This window comes from Nelumbo lutea, chromosome 3 (assembly GCF_056320005.1).
Source record: "Nelumbo lutea isolate HS-2025 chromosome 3, American lotus-T2T, whole genome shotgun sequence".
In the NCBI taxonomy this organism is placed as follows: Eukaryota; Viridiplantae; Streptophyta; class Magnoliopsida; order Proteales; family Nelumbonaceae; genus Nelumbo; species Nelumbo lutea.
Window position 1 is genome coordinate 86202231 of NC_142686.1, and position 4890 is coordinate 86207120.

The window sequence follows — 4890 nt, forward strand, 5'->3', positions numbered from 1 at the left end:
TAAATCCTTCAGCAAGAATTCGATGGAGAGTTTGTGAGCACGACTTCAAATCCGTTTTTCTCCAAAAACTGATATAAAAAACACTTCTTGATTACTCTTACTAGTGGAGAACGAACTGGCAATGGCTAGGCCGAACCCATGTGGCTGGTGTGTAGATCAATGCTTGGGTCCCACACCATACAAAGAAGCCCAACTAGGCAGCAGATTGGAAACTAGTTAAGTACTAAACACATAATAGGCCAAAAGCCCATTTCGAACTGGGTTGATATGATCACCCACTTATCAGATTTGAATCTGGTAACCTCCTAATAAGATCAGGAGTAAAATAACCTAATGTATAGATAGGATTAAGATCATCCCCTATCCAGATACTAATTTGGATTGGGATAACTCCTCATTAGGAGGTTTCTTAATCAAGAAGAAAAGAGGAGAAACCCTAAGAGAATATCAACAGTATTCAAACCTAGGGTTTTTTGGTGCAAGAAAACTTGCAGCGAATTGAGATAGGATCTCATAACTCTCCAGAGAGAGGAAAAGCAATATTCGCCATCTTCATCTCAGCAATTCTCCTTCAACCGCCGCCATTCTTTGAAAATATTGGATCTTTGAAGGAAAGAAATCAAGGAATCAGTTCTTGATATCAGTTTTGCTGAAAGAACTGAAAAGATTTGGTGCTTAGAGTTTCCAGAGGATTCTTGCGAAGGATTCAGTGTGTAAGACACACTCTGCTAGTTCCGTTCCATATATTGCTATGTCATCTTCAGTAGGAGCGGATCTTGGTGTCCTCTTTGGGCGTGAACATCAACTTTGGGAGATACTGCTTCTCTGGATCATGTATAATTCCTCCATTGTTTTTTGGTTCAGATCTAGTTTGATTATGGTTTAAGTTGGATCATTGAATATTGTATTTTAAATTTAGGGAATATGATTCCCAATTAGAAGAAGGTAGGGAAATTTTTGAAATTCGCCCACCCATTCCACAACATTTTTGGCGTCCATACGATGGATCCTACCATTCTTTCAAAAATCAGTTTTTCTCCAAAGACTAATATCAAGAACACTTCTTGATCGCTCCTACTAGTGGAGAACGAACTTGTAATGGCAGCAGTAGGAGGAGAAGACAAGAGCAGAAGATGGCGCAGTCTTACTATTGCTTTATTTCTCTCTTATATTTGAGATCAGATTGGGTGAATGGAGGTTTGCCCTCCTCCTTTTATAACCTTAAAGTGAGCAATTCCTAATCTCATTAGGAGTTTCCTAATTCAAATCTTTATTTGAATCTGGACTCTCTTTAAGAGATAAGGATAAACCCTTATATTATCTGCAAATTAAGATCAACCCTCCTAATCTTATTAGGTGTTTTACTAATCCAAATCATTATTTGGATCTGGACTTTCTGAGTGGATAGGGATAATTCTCTATCTTATCTGTTGATCTAAATCCTAGAACCGCCCCTCTTTAATTAATCAAATCAAACCAGTTCGATTTGGGCTTTAGGCCCATTAAGTCCATATGCTCACTGACCTTCCAAACTACAGTATGGTTCGATTTCCTTGTATGGCGTGGGACCCAAACATTGATCAACACATAAGCCACATGGGTTTAGCCCATCCTCCGTTACAAGGCCTTGCCGAATTCACTGTAGGACACAGTGAACCCCTGAGCCCATCACCGTGGGCTCTTAATGGGCCCAACACTTACACTAAGTGGTCCTTGGGTCAAGCCACCTTATAAAACCCAAAGACTGTGGGCAGATGCAAGATTAACCCATCAGGTATTACCCTCAATGGTCTTACACTTAACCTCTCAGCCCATAATGATCAAACACAGCCTGATAAGAGAGGACCTCTCCCTTGGCTGTAAGGAACAGTGTTGCACTCTCTAATCACATGGATCCTGGGAATTAAAACCTTTTGCAAATATTTTGAAACCGTAATATATATATATATATATATATATATATATATATATATATATATATATATATATATATATATATATATATATATTTTGCAAAACAAATTTCAACGATTGAAATCGGTTGCCGATAGCTTTGATTTCCATCAGAGATAGTGCATCCCCGATCATTCACTTTGTCCGACAAAGGGGTTGATCCTGTCACTATGATCACCCACTCAAATGAATTTTTAGACTGTCCCAACATACCCAGGTTTTGACCTCCTCTAAGGATTTCATTGATTGGCTATCAAAGACAACCCAAACCGACACTTAGTGCAGTATCATAATCGAGTCTAGTGGTCAGGTGTAAAATTCCAGTTTTGCTTACCAATCTCTAAGGTGTAGGGCAATACTAGAATTTTGGTCTGGTTCAGGGTTTCAAGAAAACCCACACTGCATGTACCTCAGGTCTCACCCTGGCAGATGAGACAAGCCACCCCAACCAACTTAGTGGTACATCAGTGTCAGCCTTGGCAGGATAAATCTCCCTAGATCTATCCAACGGATGTGAGGATTCTAAACTAACACGAGTCTCATATGTGTCTAGTTTAAGGGTATTACACAGAAAACACCATAATAACTTGAATCAAATATGTACTTTATTCATTTTACAATAAAATGTCATAATGTACATCATTCTGATTGGAGCTAAGGGCATACATTATCTAACAGTAGGTTCATCTTCAAATCTCTTAGCTGGTAAATAATCCCTGAAACCTTACTAATAAACTCTCTAATACTTATAGGTTGCTCAAATTTTGCAACAAAAAGTTGGGGAAGCAAATTTGTGATCATGGCCTTTGTGGAGCCTACAAATTGACTTTTGATACTGTTAAGAGTTCGCTTAGCAATATTAGATATGGGAATGCCAAGCTTCAATGGCTTAGAAATCTGACTTTGAATGATAAAGATAGCCATTTTATTGGTCTACTACCAATTGTTATATGTAGTGTGAGTTTGGCTACTCGTATTTGCTAGAGGTTGTAGAGGTTCGGGTTGTATGAGGTAGATGTCATATCCATAGGCCCCTAAGATGGTGTCAATCCAACTTCTCCATTTCTTTTAATTTGTTCCAGTGAAAATTTAATGGAGAATGATTGAAATTGAGCAAAAAGGTTTTGAGTGTTCAAGGTTGCCATGCAAATGTTATACTCCACATTCCTTAGTTTTTCATATAAGCATGGAACAAAAAACTTGATTGATAATTAATGGTAGTAATGCCAAGGCATGATCAATCTAATTTTAATGAAAAAATAAAAGAAAAAAAAGATATTCAGCCCTAAAATATTTCTTTATGCAATTAAATTGGAATAAAATGCCCCTAATTATCAAAACTGAATCGAGCATTTTATTACAACAAAAGGGCCAAAATTTGATTCAATTTGAACAAAATGATCAAAACTGAATTTAAATGGCTGTTAATCACCTAAATATGGCTTGAACTAGTAAAAAACCTGTATAAATCATGTCAAACTGGTCCCATAAAGTGTTATGATATGTTATGGACCGGTTTGGTTCAGTTTAACCCATTCAAACCACATTTGAACCACTTAGTTTGCATGGAACCGATTAGACACGATGCCATGGCGAATAAGGGTGTAAATGGATCGAATTCGAATCGGATAAGGCAATATCCGAATTCGAATCCGATTAGAAAATCCGATATCCGACGGATATTGAAAATCAATATCTGAATTCGAATCCGATTAAAAATATTCGAATATTCGATTTGAATTCGAATTCGAATAATTAATTATTTTAGATAAATAATAAATACAAAAATAAATATTTTATTGATATAAAGTATATAAATATATAAAATATATAAAATATTTTATATATTATATACAAGAATTAAATAATTGGTCGAATTCGGATATTTATCGAATCGAATAAGGTCATATCCGAATTCGACTGATATTATATTCGAATTATTTGAATTCAATTCGATTATGTCGAATATCGAATTCGAAATGGATTTTCGAATACCGTTGACACCCCTAACGACGAACACAACTCATCATATATGGTACGGTACTATGTCGGACACGGTTCATCAAAAACATGTGTAAATGGACCTGGGCAAGTCGTCTTCTTCGCTTGAAATTCATAATCAGGTTTGCGTTTGCACAACCCAAATCAATGACCGATTTCAGACCATCCATTTTTGGTCACTTCTGGCAACCGATCAGCCTCCAATAGATTGGAAAAGGAGGATAGTCAACTAGGGATCAATTTCTAGCATATATTTCCCCAGAATACGAGCAAATTAATGAAAAATGCAATCTACATTTTTAAGCATGACATGCAAAGAATTATTCTTTTATAGGTATGATGCGTCTTTGTATTGATGTCTAATTTGACAAAATTATATATTAACCATTTTAATTTCCCAAAATTAATATAAACTAAAAATTATAAAAATAAATTTATTTTATCTACCTTAAAATGTTTTGTTTTAAAATTATGTGTAAACTAAAACAAATGTTAAAAATAAAAATATATTTATTATTCGAAAAATAGAGTTATTTTTTATACAAAAATAGTAAACAAATAAAAATTTCCAAAAAGTTAATAAAAATTGAAATAGTGATAATTATTATATAATATATACATATTCTAAAATCCCAGTATTATTAACATTGTAATGTTTCTGTTTATATACATTATCCATAGACGATTTTAGCTTAGTTTTATTTATGTATTTATATAATTTATGCATTTTCTTAATGCATCTAAATGTTTCTATATCATTCACGCTATGTCCTTATCCATGCATTTCCAAACTATCTTACCCCGTAAACAATATTTTGATCCTTTGGATACAAGAATTTCGTGAATTAGTAAAAGCAAGTGTATATTTGACTAATTAACACTCCAACTACAAGGCAAATTCATGATTTATGATTCATGAGCAAATCGAAATCGGAC